Here is a 21,266-nt window from a genome sequence, read left to right as displayed (position 1 = left end):
AAAACAATTTTACAATAACCAAGACTGTAATTGTAGTAGTAAAATGATAGACGTTTGAAAGGCTTTCTCCTACCAAGCCTCTGCATATATAACAGGATTAAACGGTTTTTTGATTCTTTTTAAAGGAAAAAAATTTACTTAAACATAGATCAAAACAGATTATATAATCCCAGAGGCAAATAAGATTACCTTCTATCAATAGGATAGAAGAGAAAAAAGATGAATCAAAATGAAACAGTGTGGTATCATAAAAACATGGGCTGAAGAAAGACTCAAAGGAACTAGGCCTTATCAATGCCAACTCCCAGTTACAAGCACCTCTGAGTTTTCATATCTCAATCTAAAAAATCTAAGACACTGAATAGGTAATATTCATATCAGTCATTGAGTGCTAAGAAGGAAACAGTCATTATACTTAGTGTTTTGCACTTACTAATACTCATTTCTCATGCCATGCTTTCTACCTTAGGATCACCAATAATGAACAAATAGGCACACAAAATTTGTTTTTCTTGAGTCTTAAACCATGAAGCATTATATATATGGTGGATAACCATATGGCATCTCAGCAGTAGGTGTCAGAAAGACTGGGACTCGGGCTTGTGTTCTAGTAGTTGAAGGCAGTTCATGGAAGATGTTGCTCTGGATCTAAAATAAGAAAATGGAAATCATTCTATAATCAGGATCCTAGCAACTCTTATTTAGGAGGAAAAGAGTGTAAAACTAAACTTGCAATATATCACTATAAAGAAGTTACATTCAATCACTTTAGTCAAGATATAAGAATTATTAGTGGTATGAAGAATGTTCATACTGTTGTATGTGCTTGCACATGATCATAGAATTGTCTTAATTCAGCTTGATACCACAAAACTGTATAGTGGCGTTGTCTGACATTGATAGTTTATGGACTTTTCTGTAGGTAAATCCCACAACTCAGATACCATAATGAAGCCACTTCTATCAACAGCCTGGTCCACTTCATAGGGTCAGACCATCCCTAGATGTCATAGATACTTTTCTTTCTAACTCATAGCCCTATTAGGTAGTTAATATTCATCTGGAGCCTTTTATTTTAGTGGACAAAATAAATGTACTTATAAACAGAATGATATTTTAAAATATGTATCCATTACACAAGAGAGCAGCTAAATTGGGCTATTTAGCATATACCTTACCTCAAATAGTATTTCAAGGTTAGGTGGCTTAAAATAGAGTCTCCTGGTTCTTTCAATATAATACTCTGATATTAATTGTAATTATCTTGAACAGTGGCTAGCTTGAACTATTCCTGGGTGTTATACCCAGTGACCAACATTTCCTCAACCCTACCAACTCAACCTCTGATCTCTCATGTTAAAAAAAAAAAAAACAGAAAAAGAAAAAGCCAGATAAAAATATCAAAGCTTACTTACTCAATTAATAACAAGGAAGGATGACTTCTGAATCTAGCAGATATCAGGCACCATTCTTTGTGACTTTGATTATTATTGCTAACCTCCAAGCTATCTGACCTCCCAGTAACAGCTTTCTCTACCCTGTGGGATGCTTGCAGATTGGAGCTGCTGTTCAGACACACTGAGATCATAAGATTCCAACCAAAAGAAGGTTGGGGTATGTTCCTATTCTCATTAACCGAAAGAAACTTTATCAGTTCAGACTCTCCATTTTCCAGCACACCTGGTTTATGAGTTAAGCATCTCAGAAAAAAAATAAGATACTTGATTCTGTTCCATATTTTGCACTCACTCACTATCTCCGTAAGCATGAGTTACAGGTTTCTACATAACCCTGCAATGGTCCATTTCCTAAACAGGATTAAATATCTTCAGTCAAAATGATCTGATTCTGTATATTTAAAAAAACTCCCAGATATTATTTAAATATTAAAAAAATCACAATGAATCTTTCTGTGAAGGACCAGCTGTCCCTACCATTCCGTGTGTGTGTGTGTGTGTGTGTGTGTGTGTGTGTGTATGTGTACTCATCTATAATTACACATATACTCCATATGGAATATTCATATATTTTCAGTTCCCCTAGCCTATGAAGCATCAGGATTACATTACACAGTCCCTGGCCGAATGCCAGTAGCTTCTCCTTCTGATCACTTCCTTGGCTGACTGAAGGCTGCAGCTGGTTTTCATTGTCCCAGGTCACAACAGAATATGACACTATCATATTGCATACCACTAGCCCAGGAGAACAAATTTCAAAATATGAGGTACAGGTACAACTTTTGCTCAATGTGTATCATTTGTCCAGCATCATAAAATTGCAAACTTATTTCTGCAAAAGGGGAACAAGGGATTTTGAAGAATCAGGAGGCAAAACTATGACTGTAACATGAAGAAAGGAAGCTACTAGGGTTGACAAGGTATATTGTAAGGATGAAATCTGGAAGAAAAAGGGAGGGAGTAACAAGAACAATTTTGGGTGAAAAGTATCACTATGAAACCTAGTACTGTGCATGCTAAGAAAAATAAATCTTTTAAAGGGAGAAACCATAATTGAAATCACTAGAAGTAAGGGGCCATTTGTAGTTCCCTCGGGGTCCCTAAGAAACCTGCAGGTATTTCCAGTTTTTCAAAATCACAATATGACTCATTTGTTCACAGTGAGTCTGCATTATATACTAGGACTTTTAATTTTGGTTAAAATTCATCAATTCAAGACAGTGCTGTTGCTCAGACCTTGTTATGGAGAGATCAGCATCTACATGTGCTTCCAATTAATTAAAACTGAGCACCTCAGTTATGATTGACAGGCTGCTGCTGGTAAAAAAAAAAATACATACAAGATTTTACAGAATGTTGAACCACTTGAAAAAAAACAAACGAGTCCTTCCTTGTAAAAGTCCAAGTCCCCCATCTACCAGACAATATCTAAGGTATAAGCTACAATGTATATTGCAGCTTTAAAATTCAATTTGACAAAGGACTGAAGACATGGCTCAGTTTGCAAAGCAGGGCCCATGCAGCATGAAACCTGACTTCAATCCTTAGCATCCACATAAAGGTGGTGTGGCAGCACACATGTGTAATCCCAGCAATGGAGGCAAGGGATGGAGATAGGAGGAACTTTGGGGCTAGAGGGCTACCTAATGAGAGATCCTGTTTTTAAAAAAATAACGATAATAATAAGGTGTAACTTGTCATTGCCCTCTGACCTTCATATACATAACATACATGTGCACACACACCCATGTGTATGAATACTTACACATGCACACACACACACACACACACACACACACACCTATACCAACCGAACAACAAAATCAACTTGTATCACTTTTCAGCATTTTTTAAAATATTTTTTTACTATTAAATTAGATGAAAGGACAAATTAGATTTTTGTCTCCAAGCAGTTTAAAGTTGTTTGGTATTTTTAAATGTTCACATTTTACTTTCCTCATATATAGTTTGATTAGGTTATCAAAAATATTTGCAGTATAATAACCATAAGCAATTTTGTCAAATTTATTCATTTTTGTGTAGTTTTTTTATAAAATATATAATTCGAGTGGCAGTAAGTTCCATTTTAAAATAAATTTACATATAAATTTAAAATAACTGAAAACAAAAAAAGACTTTTTAATAATGTAATGATTGCTTGGGGGAAGAATTAACAATCATTTTGAGAAAGCTTTACCATTTAGAACTTTAGAGTTCAAAGATAGAAGCTCTCAATATAAAAACCTAAAAGATCCCTAAAATCCTTCAAAGCCCTCCTAACTCCAGGATACAAAGTGTCAACACCTAAAGAGTTTAAGCTGCATTTGTGAGAGTTTATGCATTCTTTCCCAAATTCTTTCAACATTTTTCAAAGACACACAACACCTCTATTCAAAGCAGGATCAGAGAATACCAGGAAAACTTACTTCCTTTTCTTCTACTTATAGAAACATGCAGGATGAAGTGTTGAATATTCTGGCTCCTATTCTCCACTTATATACACCAGGCTTCCAGCAGTCTCATGCAGGCTATATTCAAACATGTAGTCAGAACTAATGCCATATTGTTACTGGTTTGAGCTCTGTTTGATATATATATATATATATATATATATATATATATATATACATACATACATATATATAATATCATATACATACATACGCATACATATATATGAATCACCAATCAGTGCAGTCTTAGAATCTGAGATATAATGTAATTTATTCCTACATGCAGTAACCCAACCAGTAGTGGTTCACCCCTCTAATTCCACAGTTTAGGAGGCTGAGGCAAGAGGAACACAAGATCAAATCAGTGTGGGTTACAGTGCTTGATTCGGTTTCACAAAACCTAAAGAGAAAACGAAAACAAAAAAGCAAGCAAACAAAGAAACCCCTTTCTGACATTTAAGCCAAGATCCTGCTGTAAAAGCCTACATATAGCTTCGGAGGTAGAGGCACGATAATCCTTGCTCCATAGCAAGTTCGAAGCCAGCCTACGCTATATGAAAGCCTGCTTCAGAAGAGCAAATAAAAGTCACCTCTTGTAACTTTCACACTGACCATCTTCTTGCCCTTAGTGTTTGTTACCCATTGCCTCCCTTTGGGGCCTGTTTTAGTTGAGGGTCTGCTCCAATTTTGTCATAGTCTGACAGTCATGCCCTCAGACAGCCCAAGTTCTTCTAAACACACCTTTATTCACTGAAGTGCTCACTTTCAACTTTGCAGCCATTTCACGTTTCCTCTCCTTCACGTTGACAGCGGGCCCTGGCTTTTGACTTAACATTTGGTGGCTCTTCCCAGTCTTTGTTTTAGTTCGCCAAAAGGTTCAGAGTGAGTGAATGGTAGCCACTGAAACCTTTAGCGCACGCTTGTTTGTTTTTCTTGGACTCTCCAGTTACTGAATGGAACCTTACACTGCAGACTCCTGGGACTCAGACTTTGGTTTCTGCCCTGACTATATGGCTCTGTGGGCGAAGACAAAGCATTTTCCTCTTGTTCAAGTTAAGGCTTTCCTTGCTTGTTCCTGACTTCTGCTGCCCTCTAGCAGCCACTAGTAGCATGGCAGGACGTGAAACAAGGTTTTTCACTGAACTGGGTGAGTCGGTTAGACTTCACACAAATATAACCTCCCCTGCCCTTTATTCTTATCGGGGCATGTTGTCTTTATAGCTATCTAGTGACCTTCAAGCCATTCCTTTTACTATCTTGGACACTTGGAAATCCTATACCCTGTCTAACGAGGCCCATGTCGTTGTATTGATGAGTTCAATGTCCACCTGGATGGTCCCGCTGTTATTCTGGAGTCTTAGTTAACTGATTGCCCCTTTCCAATAATCCTATGCTATCTCGGATTCAGTTTCCACATTGATATTTTTCTTTCAGTTTTTCAGTTATCATTTATTTAATGTATATGAATACACTGTAGCTGTACAGATGTTTGTGAGCCTTCATATGGTTGTTGGGAATTGAATTTAGGACCTCTGCTAGCTCTGGTCAACCCCACTCACTCTGGTTGGTCCTGCTCCCTTGGTCCTTGCTTGCTCTAGTCCAAAGATTTGTTTATTATTGTAAATAAATACACTGTAGATGTCTTTAGATGCACCATGCACCAGAAGAGGGTTGTGAGCAACAATGTGGTTGCTGGGATTTGACCTCAGGACCTTCAGAAGATTTTTTTTTTATTTTATTTTTAGCCCCTGGCTGTCTTGGAACTCAGTCTATAGACCAGGCCAATGGCCTTGAACTTCTATCTGTCTGCCTCTGCCTCCTGAAGTGCTGCAGTTAAAAACATGCACCACCATGTCAGGCTTTCTACCAATTCCATGTATGTGTCACTAAAAACCACAGGCACCTGTTGCAACTCCCTGTAATCCCACATCCAAAGGGATCTGGCTTCTCTGGCCCCCTGGAGCACTTGCGTTCACACGCACAGACAGACACACAGACTCACACACATAGACATAACCAAAAGTGGAATAAATCTCCTTTTAAAACTGCAACCACCCTTACAGTTTGGGCTTTATAGTATCAGTAGAGTATAGCCATGACTTCCTTTTTCCCTTCAGCATACTATTTCCGATCTCCTGTTTATCCCAACACACCAGTTGATCTATACCTACCCATTCCCCCTTTCTTAACTTGCATCTTTACTTTCTATGTGCCCAGATGAAATTGCACCGCTCTGTATGAGTCTTGATTACTTTTCCTGTTGCTGTAATAGCAAAAACCTGACTAAATCAGCTGAAAGAGAGAAAGTTTTATTTTTGGCTCCCGGTTTGAGAGTGCAGTCCATCATTGTAGAGAAGTAAGGTTTGCAGAAGTTTGATGCAGTTGATCTCATGCTTAGTTAGCTTCTCCTTTTAATAAAGTTCAGAGAATGAGACTGGGAAAAGATATTGCCCTTCTTTATCTTGGATTAATGAGGACACATACAGAGCGATGCAATTTCATCTGGGCACATATAAAATAAAGATGTGAGTTGGGAAAGGGGACGTGGGTCTTTCAACTTCAAATTACCTAATTAGTATAATACTGTGTGACATACCCACAAGGTAACTTAATCTAAACAATCATTCACAGGTGTACCTGGAGTCTTGTCTCTTTGGTTATTCCAGAAACTAGCAAATTGAAACTCAATACTATCAACCTGTATCTATGTTTTAAATATTCTGTACCTGTCTTTTAAATACTCTATCAATTCTCTTGCTCTCTCTGTCTATTCTGTTTTTAAATCCACTTCACTGAATGTAAATAGACACACATGTACACACACACACACACACACACACACACACACACACACTTGCACAAGCACACTCTTATCTTGCTCTTGCCAAAAGGTCTGATGCTTTAAAATTGTGGCCACTAGCCTAAAAACATTGCTTACAAGCCCAGGGAGGAAGCTTCTAGCTCAACATGATTTCTCTATATCATTCAACTAAGATGTGTGATGTCTGGTCCAAAGATATTCAATACATGTTTGCCCAGTGATTTGACATGTTCTGCCTTCAGGTACAGAATGCCTGTCAGCCACTGATCAAGCAAATATGCAGTCTCAGGAAGGCAGTTCATAGGCATGGTTCCACTTACTGACACACAGAGAGAAGAGTCATTTCCTCAGTGGAAATACTTTCTGCAGAATAAAAAACAATCCTCCCACTCTTAGGCAACCACTGAGTTGCCCAAAAGGACAGCCAAGCTGCATAGAGTCTCAGATTCCCAAGGTCTTCTTTTTTCTTTGATGGCTGTACAACACAGGATGATCCTCAGCGGGCTTTCCAGAGCAAAGAAATTTTGCCTCTCTATCAACTCAAGTTAACTCTTTTTCAAACCAAGTCTAAAAACAAAAATTTCTGTGTTAAAATGGACAAACATCCCATGCTTTATCAATCTCATTAAAGATTTTAATGTTCTGAGAACAAATTTAGGCCATGAATTTTGCTGAATTATCTGTTGACATTTAAAATGTGTAACATTTAAAAGATCATATAAATTTTGCATTTGGAAGAAAATCCAATGTAACGTTTTACTTGTCTCTTCTTTGTTCATACAGTTCTCTAGAGTGTAGTTAAATGAATGTGAAAATACTGTGGGAGGTGAAGTAACATTTATCAGAAAAGGACGAATCTCATGGCCAATTTTACCAATTTCAGCACTATAATCTTGGGCGAGCTTTTTTAACCTTAGTAAGTCTCTGTTTCCTTATTCAAACACTGATATGTGTAATGAAATGCTTATAAATAACTGTAGAGAGAAAGGAACTGTGGATGTAGCTCAGAGGTAGAACATTTGTCTGTCATGTACAAAAACCTGGGTTCAATCCCTAGTACTGTGGAGAGAGAGAGAGAGAGAGAGAGAGAGAGAGAGAGAGAGAGAGAGAGAGAGAGAGGAAACAGAAGAAGAGAAGGGAGAAGAAGAGAGGAAAGGAGAGGAGAGGAGAGGAGAGGAGAGGAGAGGAGAGGAGAGGAGAGGAGAGGAGAGGAGAGGAGAGGAGAGGAGAGGAGAGGAGAGGAGAGGAGAGGAGAGGAGAGGAGAGGAGAGGAGAGGAGAGGAGAGGAGAGGAGAGGAGAGGAGAGGAGAGGAGAGGACCCAGGAAAATGTTAGCCAGGGTTGGTGAAGCATACTCAACATTTGGGAGATGGAGACAGGACAATGAAAAGTTTAAGGTCATATATCTAAACAGTGAGTTCAAAACCATCCTGAGGTACAAAGCAGTCTATCTGAAAAACAAAATTTAAAAAGCTCTTAACCCAAGATCAGCACATCAAAATATACATAAAAATGTAGCCCTTACTTTTATAGGAAATTCAAATGTAAAACCCACATACAACATACAATAGGAAGTAAAATTAATAATGCACATTTTTGGCTTTCCTTCCAAGTTGTATTTTAGTGAAGTTTTACTCCTGGAATCTCACTTCTGCACTTTAGATTAGCATACTTTAAAAAAGGGACATTACAGTACAATGGAAAAGTGAAGATCTGAGTTTGACGACTCCGCTTTAGTTAGTATTTATAGGAAGCATGGATTACATAAAGAGATGACATTATTTCAGTCTGAAATTGATTTGTACTATAAGACATTTCATTTTGTTTGTGCACATTGATTAGATAATTCCTCAAATCAGTTTGAAAATTTCATCTCTGTTCATAGCTGAAGATAACCACCAAATTGCTTTTAACTAATTTACATAATAAGTATAGTAGAGGTTTATTCTATATAAAGTATCAAATATAAATATTCATCTCAAATTCTAAAGGATTTAGCAATGTAAATTACTTATGAATTACATACACATTTGTATTTAAATCTTTTTCCACTTTTATTAAAAATAGATCCTTTTCTCATACAATATATCCTGATTGCAGTTCCCTCCCCTCTACTCCTCCCAGTTCCTTCCCACCTCCCTTTCCATCTGGATCTCTCTCCCATTAAACGTAGGACAGAAGAGATAGCACTGCGTGTAAAGCTAAAGACTTGAGTAGAAGTCCACATGGAAGAAAGAGAAAATTAACTGATGCCTTCAATTTTCCTTTGCTCTGTACATGCGCATACACATAAAATAATATTAATAATAATAAATACTTGAAACATAAATCTCACTAAATATTAAATTATTAAAACAAAATAGTTGTAGCATGTACTGGTCTTTTCTCATTCTCGGTGAACATGATAATGTAGCCCTATTCATATTATGAAGATATTCATAAAAATACTCCTTACTTTTATAGGAAAGTGTATCTTAACTAATTTACTCTAAAGTTAAGTTGGCAAAAGTTTCCTATTTCACATGTAGAATGCTAAATTTCAGATTTTCTGACCCATACCAAATCAACTATACCTTATTTATGAAACATTTATTACTACTCAGGTAAATTTTCCAGCAGCTTCATGTTGCACAATTAGCAAAGACTATTGGTTAGATATATAATTTAAATTATCTTTTGTTATTCTTAATAGACCTTTAAAAATCTCAAAAGTATATCACGATATAGATAAGTTGCAAAACAGCAAACCCCAGTGAATTGACAGAACTTGCCCTAACTGATGCAGAAGTTCAGTTGGGTATTCCAGAAGCTACATCCCGTAGGTTCAATGCAATATTATTTTAACTATATCTCTCAGAATCTAAGCTTTTATGAGGTAGGACCTCACTACATAGGCCAAGGCTGACCTCTGACCTCCTGATTCTAACTCCTGAAAGTTGAGATTAAAAGTATGGGCCACTAAGCCTGTTGAGTCTACACACATCTGTGTGAGTACTGAGTTTATAATAAAAATGAAATCAGTTTGTCTACCTAATAATAATTTTAAAAAACAGCTGCATAAAACTGCATGCCAATGATGTGGCTCAGTAGTAAAGTACTAACATATGTAAGACCCTGAGCTGGACCCGCATCAGGGAAAGAATCACAAAATGCCAGAGAGTAAGTTTCAATAATTACCAATCTACACACTCCTGAATGTTAGAGAGTGAGATGGTAATAATAATGATCTCTCTGTAGTCTATTGTAATTTCACTAGTGGGGCAGTCAATATTAAGACTCCTCGGCATCTGAGTTACTTTAATTCTGATGTTAGGGGAAAATTCTGTTAAGTCAGAAACTATTTTATGATAGGCTATTAGTTTATACAATTTTACCTTTAAAATGCAGCAGGTTCTCTTCATTTGGTTGTGGTTGTTTCCAGGAGACAAGAGCCATTGTATATTTTTACTTCTAGACATACTTTGATGTGTCTTGTTTCTTGGTTTGGTTTTCTTACTGTCCTGTTGCTCTCCAATAATGAACACCAGGCTGTCAAGACTAGAGGAAAACCATGTGACTCTCTTTTTTATCTGATCAAAGCTCAATTTAAAGGATTGTTGGATGCTTCCTTCAGGCATCCATAAGCTTTAGCAACAGCTCTAATGAGAAAACACTAGCATTGATACTGATCACGTAGCTGGATTTTAATGGCTGTGTTGTTTGACTTACTAGTTGGGATGGTGATACATCTGCCCTGTTCAGCACTTCAAGATTCTGATTCGTAGATTTAACTCTCTTTCCTTTAAACCTCACTTGTAAACAGACTGACTCTTTTCTGAGCTTGTAATGCCATGACACGAGGACCTTACATTTATAATACTTTTCTTAAAAAAAAAAAAAAAAAAAAAAAACTTTCTCCTTGGGAGTTCTAGTTATTACATTTGTGGCTTTTCTCCTTCTAAATTATGTCATTTCCACTTCATTCCACATGGTTTTGGTTGTTTGGTTGTTTGGTTGCTTGCTTGCTTTAGTTGGTGGTTTTGTTTTTTATTTGTTTTGTTGGTGGTGGTTGGTTTTTGTAGTGCTGAACAAAGGGAGAAAAGAGTCACATAGTTCCAGCTGGTCTTCACTGTACAATAGAGCAAAAGCTGACCTTAAACTACTTGTCCTCCTGTCTCTATTTCTCACTTGCCGAAATTTAGGGTATCCACCATGATGCCAAGCATTTCCAAGAATTTTCCAGTGCAATACATAAATTATTATGGATGGCTATACTCCAATTCTTGGGTTTTTTTTGTTTTGTTTTGTTTTAAGATTGATTGATTGATTGATTGATTGATTACATACATGTAAGTACACTGTAGCTGTCTTCAGACACTACAGAATAGGGAGTCAGATCTCATTACTGGTGGTTGTGAGCCACCATGTGGTTGCTGGGATTTGAACTTCAGACCTTTGGAAGAACAGTCGAGTGCTCTTACCCACTGAGCCATCTCACCAGCCCGCTATATTCCAATTCTTAAACAAGTATCACATTATTTAGATTTTTATCTTAGAATATTTTTACTTTGGATCCAATTTTCTATAGCATCGATTAGTTTATGCTTTAATAACTATTTCATTCATAAAATCAAACATGCAGCAAAATTGCATCAAATATACAGTGGCTTAGAATAACATTGTATGTTCCTCATTCAACATGATAATTGTGATTAAGTATGAGTGGTTGATAGGGAGTAGACTTTTCTTCATATCATCCACACTCAGAAATCCTAGTTGACAGGAGTCTACTTGCATTTTCTACTTTGTAAAGCAGAAGAGAAAATGATAGAATATGCTGTGGCTTTTCCACCTTCTACCAAGAAATGAATAATAGCATTTCTCTTTTCATATCATTATTCAATACAAGTCACCTCATTGTGACTTGTGAAATATTACCTATAAGTAGGAATATCTCATTTAAAAAAAAACTATTCATTCAAGCATTAAAATAGGCTCAAGGGCTTGCAAGAGAGCTCAGCATGTAAGAGCACTGACTGCTCTTCTGAAGGTCCTGAGTTCAAATCCCAGCAACCACAAGATGGCTCACAACCACCCATAATGAGGTCTGACCCCCTCTTCTGGTGCGTCTGAAGACATCAACAGTGTACCTATTTATAATAATAAATTAATCTTCGGGCCGGAGGGAACAGGGATTGAGCAAGTGGGGCCGACTGGAGTGAGTGCGGGTTGAACTCTGATCAGGAGTGAGCAGAGGTCCTAAAATTCAATTCCCAACAACCACATGAAGGCTCACAACCATCTGTACAGCTACAGTGTACTCATATACATAAAAAATTTAAAAAAAATAAATCTTTTTAAATAAAAGAAATTCTTTTTAAAAAATAAAAAGGGCTCAAGATATAAGGAGGTAAGTACTCCATTGTGTAGATATTCACCTCTTTATTATCACCTCATTACCCAAGACTAACTCTCTTATAGATAGAGTCTCTGTATTGTTCTATATAGCTCCCCTTTAAAGCTGTTGTGCTCCTGAAGAGGAAGATTTATATGAGAGAAGCAAATGTTTTTCTATGAGAAACTATCGACATTTATAAGGTTCTGTGACCTCAAAAAGGTACTGGCTATTTATTCAAATCAATCTTTAAAATGAAGAACAAACGAGGCACAAGGTTGTCTCCAACTAATTCTAAGAAACATAAATCAACACAGTATACAGGATATACACACAACACAGAATACAACAAAGGATCCACCACCAAATAGCGAAGCTGCTGCCTGCTGCCTGCTTCCTGGTTCAGTGTTGTGACAAGTATTTCTTACTCCCACTGGGCTCTGCCTTGTCTTCCCCATCAGAAACTCACAGCAACAAACTTTCCCTGCCTTGAGTTGCTTTTTTGGTTAATTTAGATAAGATGAAAACAATGAATCCAAGAATTGTTTGTAAATATATAGTTAACATTCTCCTTGATATCTGCTATTTTTTATGCTCATTAGTGTGTACATGCGTGTTAGTTTGAAAAATAAAATGAGGGTTTTTTTCAACAAAATTCAACATAAAATTGTTTTATGTCATTGTCCTACTACAAAGTAAAAACATTAGTTGACTAAGGTTAAATCCAATGACGTACCATTTCAAGGAAGGTGCCCTGGATGATATTTCATATTTCCTAACCTATGCCTACTCTCTCCAAAATTCTTTGTCTACCACTCCCAATTCCCAATATTGTTTACTCTGAAGTTTAAACAAATTCCCAAAGTACCATGTCCCAGTTGAGAATGAAATCAAACTGTCATAAATGAATGTGAAATTTTGTTTCTTATCACCTCTGATCAGCAAGGGATATCACCTCCAGTTTTAAGAAAAACACTTATGGGATGAGCTGTGTTTGACAAATTCTCATTTGTTGGTCTAGGCATGGTGATAGAAGCCATTTATCCCAACATTCAGGAGGCAAAGACTAGAAGATCTCTAGCTTGACCCAGATAGCGAGTTCTGGGCCAGCTAAAAATACCTATACCTTGCCTCCAAAAAGAGTTCATACATTGACTCTCTGCCGAATACAATATGATTATATTTGAAGATACATCCTTTAAAGGTAAATTAAGGTTAAATGACATTACATAATGAAATTTAATAGGATTGGTCTCTTTAAGAAGAAGAAAAGGAGACCAGGGAGATTGCCCCCCCTCTTTCTCTCTATGACAAGAAAAATGTCATGTAAGAATACATACAGGAGCCAGCAGTCTACAAGGCAGTGAGGAACAGAAATACAGTGTGACTGCACCTTGACCTCAGATGTGTAGTCTCCAATACTGTGAAGGGGCAGAAAACTGTGTGAAAACCATTTTGTCTTTGGTATTCTGTTGTGGTACAGAGTATTAGCAATACACAAACCTAAAAGACTTCACACTCTGTCAGCTATATATTTGTACTCTAACTTGTTCTCTTGCTTCTTAGAAGGAGAATAACAAAACTGAAAAAGGAAAACCTGCATCTCCAAAATAGTTTCTCTACCAAAGTATCTGTCACTACTTTCTACCACAAGTCCTTTCTGCTGTTCCTAGTTTCTTTCCCTTCCCTCTGGAACTAAGCCAACTTAGGATACTTTCTTGTTGGTGAGAAACTTGTTTTGACAAGGACAATATCTAAAAGAGATGATAATCTTTCAAAGATTTGGTACAGTAGTGAATTTGAACAATTCTCCTGGTCCTTCAATAGTAGACTCTGTAATGAAAAGTGGTCCTTTCTTCCACATCCACTGGCACTCTGAGCCAACTGCACTGACATCACTGGATTCGTGGACTTAGCCTCCCTTCTCTGGATCTACCATTGACTATCATTTTCTGTTAATTAATTTCCATCTAGAGATAAGTAATGTAATTATAAACTGGTAAATATTCCATTTACTCTAGTATACAAAGTTAAATTTAATTATGTTACAACTGTTTACTTTATAATATGATTATTTTATGCCTAGAGACTCTTATCTGTATTCATTGTCTCTGTTCTTCATTGTCCACTCATTCCTCAGCCAACTCCGCAGAAATTGTTGTGATGATTGACAGTTTCCAAGGTTTGACAGCTAATCTTTGTACTTTTATGATTAAATATTGTTTTTGCAACAATCAACAACCACCAGCACTAAACCTTTTGGAACAGTTGTCTCACTCCAAGGCCACTGAGTTATAGCGTGTAACCCTGGAGGCGCTTCTCACTATCTTTCTCTGTTTCTTCCTACCAAATCTCTAAATGTTAGAACATTTTATATATGTCCAGAATCTCCTTTTTCTTTTTTTGTTCTACCTCTCTGTTATGTTCTCCATGTGTGTGTGTGTGTCTTTCTGTCTGTCTGTCTGTCTTGCTTGCTTGCTCTTATTCTTGTGTGTCTGTATGCATGTCTCTGTTTCTGTCTCTCTCTCTGTCTTTCTGTATCTCTGTCTCTCTGTGTATGTGTGGTTTTTGTCTGTTTGTGTGTCTATCTCTCTCTTGATTACTCTCACTCTGTGTCTGTCTTTGTCTGTCTGTCTGTCTGTCTGTCTGTCTCTCTCTCTCTCTCTCTCTCTGTCTCTTTGTCTCTCTGTCTCCCTCCTCTTCTCTCTCTGTCTCTCTCTCTCTGTCTCTCTCTCTCTGTCTTTCTCTCTCTGCTATCAACAAATCTCCAACCCTTAAGTGCCACCAACGTGCTGATGTCATAAATATGCACCCCAGTCCTCCTCCTCCTCTACAGAGTGCCATATCTCTATAGCAACTGGATACTTGTCACTACTTAAATGTCTGACAAATGCACCAAGCTGCCTTCCCAAACAGAATTCTTGGTTTCTCCCACAGTTTTTCTCTCCCAGTTTCTCATAGGTGAGCAATATGATGGCAGCCACTCATTTACTCAGTAGTATGGATCAGAATCTAGAGGGGTGCTCTTATATTATACTTTATTTTCTCCCTTTCATCCACCAAGTCCTGTCGCTTATAGTTTCACACCATATCAAGAATCTAGCCTCTTATCTCCATCCTCTTGCCTGCACCTGGTTCATAACTAATTTCCCTCCTTTTACTCTTTCCATCTTCCATCAGCTCGCCAATCAGCAATCAAATAGTTTTCTGAAAAACAGACACAAGATTATATTGCTTCCTAAATATACCCTCAGAGTGAAACTGTCTTTTTCACACGTCACAGCCAAAGTCCTTCATGATTCAAGTCTGCTCCTGTTTATCAGCTTCCTAGCACTTTAAACAGTCTATCACTGACATCTTTACCTGTCTTTTCCAATCATAACAAGAACTATGGTAGTAGGACTTCTGACTTCCACAAACTGCTCTATGTCTTCCTGTTCAGAAAGCTTAGTGTGTTGGCATTAGCTAAAGTTTATGGTGTTCATTAATATTTATGGATATCTCTCTTACATACAAAATCTTGGCTGTACTTCCCTGCCAGTTTTAATTTTAATGGTAGTCACATGACTTACATTAGCTAAAGAGAGAAATGAGACACAGAGGATCTCATCATTGGCTAGAAACCTTGAGAGACACAATTCTTTTCCATGCCTGTAGTGATTGTGTAGAATGAGTAAGAATCTCATTTGGGAAATTCCTGGGACATACCATTTTCTTGTTTTAATACAGAATAGTCCTTCCAAATTCTTTTGGTTGGACTGGGGCTAAGGGGATGTAAGATTTTCAGTAATAAACCTAAGAAAATAATAATTATTATTATATGAAAACCAAAATAACTTGGTTACTCAAGGAACTAAGAAAGATATATTTAAATAAGTCTGTAGTAGTTTGAAAAACAATGGCCTCCATTGGCTCATATATTTGAATGCTTAGTCATCTGGAAGTGGTACTACTTGAAAGGATTAGATGATGTGGCCCTGCTGGAGTAGGAGTGGCCTTGTTGAAGTGTGTCATTATTGGTGGGCTTTGAAGTTTCAATAGCCTATACCAACCAAGCCCATGTCCTCTCAATATCTATCTATCTATCTATCCATCTATCTTCCTGCCTGCAAATCAGGATGTAATGTTTTCAGCTACTACTTCATGTCCATGCATGTCACCATACTTCTCTCCATGATAATAGACTAAAGTTCTGAAACTATAAGCAAGCACCCAATTAAACTCTGTTTTATAAGAGTTGCTTTGGTTGTAGTATCTTTTCACAGCAATGGAATGGTCATAGAATGAGCATTCTAAGTAATGGCTTTAATCATAGAATGAACATAATAAGCAGAAAACAAGCCATTGTGATTCTACTGAGATTTGGCTATTTTGTGATCTACATCACAGCCTAGCATCTCTTATGAAATGAAGAAATTGGTAGGTGCCAGGCAGGTACTACCATTGCAAAAAACAAACAAACAAGAACAACTACAATAACAATAAAACATAGTATGGAATTGAATCTAGACAATAAGACATAAGAAAAGGGTTTGTTTGTTTGTTTTCAGAGACTGAAAACATGGTTTCACAAAACTATACCACAATAAAATAATCCATAGTTTTTTCTATCTAGAGTAACTTAGAGTTACTTATAACTGTTATAAGTAATGATTATATCTTAATGTATTAGAAGGCCTAAAGAAAAAAGTTTTTTAAATGAGATTAATAATAATTTGTTTACTTTTGCCCTCTTTCACTAAAGTGTAATAAGAAAATTAACTCAAGAAAATAATTAGCTTACAACAAGCAGAAGTGTAAATTTAGAAAGAATGTACAGGTACTGCTGTAAAGAGTAACACTCCCCAAATTCAAGTGGAAAAAGATGAAACAGAGTGGAATGTTGAGCAAAAAGGAATGATAAAATCAGCTCTCCATTGAAGCACTAACAAAAAGTTTGTGACTAAATTGAAGTGGTCCAATATCATCGTTCAATTGGTCATAGTGGCCCAGGGAAACTGGCTCTGGGAAGTTTAATATATTGCAATTAAGTTGAGGTACAGAAAGTCAATGATGAAAGTGAGAGGAAGAGAGAGAAAGTGAAAGAGAGGAAGGTGGGCTGATAGGAAGAAATAGAAGCAGATGATTTTTTTTTTTAATCCAGTAAAATCTAAGCATGTTTGTAAAGGAGGGTAAATGCATCATGGATTCCTGGAGTAACTGAATTCAGACTTAGTTGTGGTTAAGTTTGCAGGAAATTTTTTATGTCCAATAAATGTGATCTTAGTCTAGAAAGACCCATGACTGCTTGAGACTTAGTTGACTTTTAAAATCTTCTTCCTACTGGAAGTAAGTAGAGATAAAGTTACTCGGCCTCCAAGGATGGAACACTCTTTGGTGACAAATGCAGATGGAATCAAGAGGAGCACTGCAAAAGAAAGGCAGCTATTCAGAGTGGAGGATGATAGAGCCCTGCTGAGCACAATTCTCTATATACTGGAGTTCAGATCTGTCCTAATCAAAGCACTCTCTGACTCAAATGGAGGGACCACTTGCAACATGGACAAATGTCATAGTGTATATATTACTATAAATCTTCATTTCTGTATAGTAAAGCCTATCAGGGTTTGTTTGTCCATGGTTTACCATGATGTCAGTATGTGGGATGTAGGTAATTGATTACCTTCTATTAATTAGTTAATTCTATGAGTAAAGAGAAGTTATATTTAGACTTCCCCAACCCCACCCCAATAAGGTCATCTCTGGAGATAAGTTTTGTTTAGGTCACAAAGAAGAGTCTAAATCTGATCCAGTGTCTGGGATCTGTGTGACACATCACCGGACTTCCCAGTCTGTTTAGGTACATCAATGTGTGGTAGCCATCCCTGGTTGCCTTTATCTCTCTGTGTATCTGTCTTAGTCACTGTTCTATTTCAGTGCGGAGATACCATGACCACAGCAATGCTTCTAACAGAGAGCTTGCTTACAGTTTTGTAGGTTAGTCCATTCCTGTGGTAAGGAACATGACAGCACACAGCAGACCTGATGCTGGAGAAGAAGCTGAAAGTTCTACATTCTGATCCACAGGCAGGAGAAAGAGAAAGAGATATGGTCTGAGTCTGGCATGGGATTTTGAAACCTCAAATACCACCCCCAGTGCAAGGCCATACCTACTAGTCTTTCTAATCCTTCTCAAATAATGGTACTCCCTGGTGACTAAGCATTTATATGTAAAGCCAAGGATAGCTATTCTTGTTCTATTTACCATGTTCTCTCTAGGTTTCTGTCAGTTCTGTTGGTTGGAGGAGCAGATCTAAAATGAAAGAGGGTAGGGATGTGAGCCATACCAGGACCAGGGCCAACTACTGCTACCTGTAAACTCTCAAATGGTTATTCATCCACCCAGAGGCAAGACTACTTTGAGAGTAATTCTATGACACATGTTAGGCAACTTCTGTACTTGAGAAGAGAATAAGCCATCCCCCAAAGTACCTTCAGAATCAGGAGCAGAGTGAGTTTATAATAGACATGGCTTCCTCAGTGACCTGTTCAGAAAATGTTCTATAGTAAGCATAAACTTCAGTTAGAGAGGCCTATGAAGTTTGGTATTGTGTTTTAGCTGATGCAGCTAAAGTGCATATTTCAGTCTATCTAGCAATTAGCTTTGGATGCATGAATGAATTATTATCTAAGGAGTGTGACAGAAGTAATATATGTGAACCACTTTCAGGAATGGCCTATAAAATCTCCCATGCATGCTTTTCCTTCATTCTCCTTACCTAGTTATCAAATAAATGTAAAGAACGTTAAGGCTCTATTACAGAGTAAAAGGAAGCATAATAAATACAGGCAGGTCCCCAAATGAGTCATTTTTAAAACTTCCTGCCATTCAGAAGCACCTGTTTTATATTTCTCTAAATCTTTTGTGTTAGCCATGGAGACTGGAGGTTTTCTGGATTAATGTTTATGTCCTTTACAAGCTTGTGTGTTGAATGAAATCTTAACCCTGGGTGCAATATTTGAGATGAAGTATTTAGAAAGTAATTAGGGCAAGATGAATAGAACTGTTGATCTTGTAAGAAGGGGCATTACTTGGGTATGTTAGTATATGTCTTAATCCCATCACTGGAGAGACAGAGGCAGGTGGATTTCTGTGAGTTTCAGGATAACCATGTCTATGTAGAGAGACCCAGTCTCAAAAGAATAAAAACAATGGACATTAAAGTTCTCAGTATATCTCTCTGTTTCTCTCTGTCCCTCTCCTACCCTGTCTGCTCTTTCTTTCTCTCCTGTGAGAGGACACAGGGAGAAGACAACCATCTTGAAGGCATGAAGACGATCATAACCACAAACCACACCATGCAGTTACCTTAGTCTTGACCTTCCAGTCACCAAAAAATGTGAAAATAAATTCCTGTTATTTAGGCCAATTTTGTATGGTATTTTATGACAGCCCAAGCTAATGCAGAAGAATTTATTTTCTTTAACAATGATATTTGACTAACAGATGTATACAAGGTAAAATATTTTTCAAGCAGTCCTTCACTTGAACTTTATTGTTCCAATATTTCTCCACTCTAGTGTACCATATTTAATTATGGATTGTTAATTCCCTAAAAGCAAACTTCTGCTTGGGTTCAGTACACCACTAACCTCCAAATACCACATAAATGCAATCTTGTCTATGTTTTCTTCTTTGATCTGTCCTCAGCATGCATGCTTTTACTACAAGTTCATATTACTCATGTTTCAAGCTGTACAAGCCATATATATTTATATCCTATTTAGTACTGATTATCCTTTGTTTTAGGAAACAAAATCTGCTTCCCTAACACATACAAAAAGCATATGTGGGTCATCATCAAATAATGAATTAAAGAACTAAATGTGAGATTCCTTCTCTTCCAGCTCACATAAACATACCTTAGATGCCTTTCTGCAAGGCACATTACTAGAAAAAAATCAGTAATACAGAAAAAGAATTATACTTTTCCTACTAAGACCGAAGAGTGTGACACTGGTTTAATACACTGGTTAACAGTACGTGTTCAGGAGAGACCCTAACAGATTTCACATCTTCGTTTATCAATTTTTGTTCTACAAAACGATAATTATTTAACCTCACTGATCTAGTTTCTTTAGTTGTTAAATATGAATAAAATTTGTTCAAAGGTGTTTTTTTAAAAAGTTATGCCAAAAGTTATACACTCCATAACAATAGAAGGTTTGGAAATTGAGATCACTTTGCTAATGCCCTAGGGACTTATAATTGATAATTTGGCACTATTCCCACAAACATAGTTGCAAGTGCAGAGGATCTATGTTGTTAGAGAATGGACACTTTGTGGCAAGGACAGAATGGATTCAATTCAACTTTACTCTTAAGCTGATAATATGATTTGAAAACATCTAACACCTATTCAGTTACCGTCTTTGAATTCTATTTTTCGCGGAATTCTATTTTTCTAAATAGAAATAATACAGAAATAGAGATTGGCATAACCCTTGTAAATAGCTTTGTGCATTTGAATACAAGCCCTTTCTCTTCTTCTATACCTTCCAAAAACGAGCACGGAATTAGCTTCATTATTTCCTTGAGATTTATTTGTTATCACTGAATATCTGGATATCTCCCCCATGCTTGCTTTCTGCACATGTCTTTTCTTGTACAACATATCATAAGATTTGACTTTTTATATGACTTTTGAGAAGTTATGCACATTAGTTAAAGTGTCCTTCTATTTCCTTACCAGTGATTAATTCTCGCTATATTATAGTAAATATGTTATGCCATATGACTTCTTAGTTGATGATCTATGATTATGTCTAAATATTGATGATCCACTAAATACACACTCATTTCTTCTCTTGAAAACATTTCCTTGAATTTCAAAACATATCTATTTGAAACAGTATTTTAAAAAACAGGTTAAATTATTTTTGTACAATTATTAGTCACTAATAAATGTTTTATGTTTGTGAATCTGAAAATTATTAATAGGCATCTAGTTCTAATTCCTCAGTGATGTAACTTATTCTCCTTATCCATATGTCTTTCTTTCATTTGCTTGTACTGAAAAAGCAAAAAAGACCATTTGAGTCTCATAACCATTTGGTTTTAATATGAAAAACAAGTACATAAATTTATTCATGACTGGTAGGCACTGTGGGAATCTAGTAAAA

At 36.7% G+C, this 21,266-nt stretch overlaps 1 long non-coding RNA gene across 1 annotated transcript in view; it reads right to left on the bottom strand.

Moving 5' to 3' along the window:
• Positions 1 to 565: 565 nt before the first annotated feature.
• Positions 566 to 21,266, bottom strand: part of LOC147004029 (uncharacterized) — a 39,171-nt gene continuing 18,470 nt past the window's right edge. Inside the window, exons 2-3 of the long non-coding RNA XR_015047531.1 lie at positions 10,105 to 10,267; positions 566 to 648 (exon numbers count right to left, since the gene is read on the bottom strand). This is a non-coding gene — a long non-coding RNA (uncharacterized LOC147004029). The remainder of the gene's footprint in view (positions 649 to 10,104; positions 10,268 to 21,266) is intronic.

This window comes from Mus caroli, unplaced genomic scaffold (assembly GCF_978045245.1).
Source record: "Mus caroli unplaced genomic scaffold, Mus_caroli_1 scaffold_7, whole genome shotgun sequence".
In the NCBI taxonomy this organism is placed as follows: domain Eukaryota; kingdom Metazoa; phylum Chordata; class Mammalia; order Rodentia; family Muridae; genus Mus; species Mus caroli.
The sequence above is the reverse complement of the archived record's forward strand: the minus strand, read 5'-3'. Positions and strand labels throughout refer to the sequence as shown.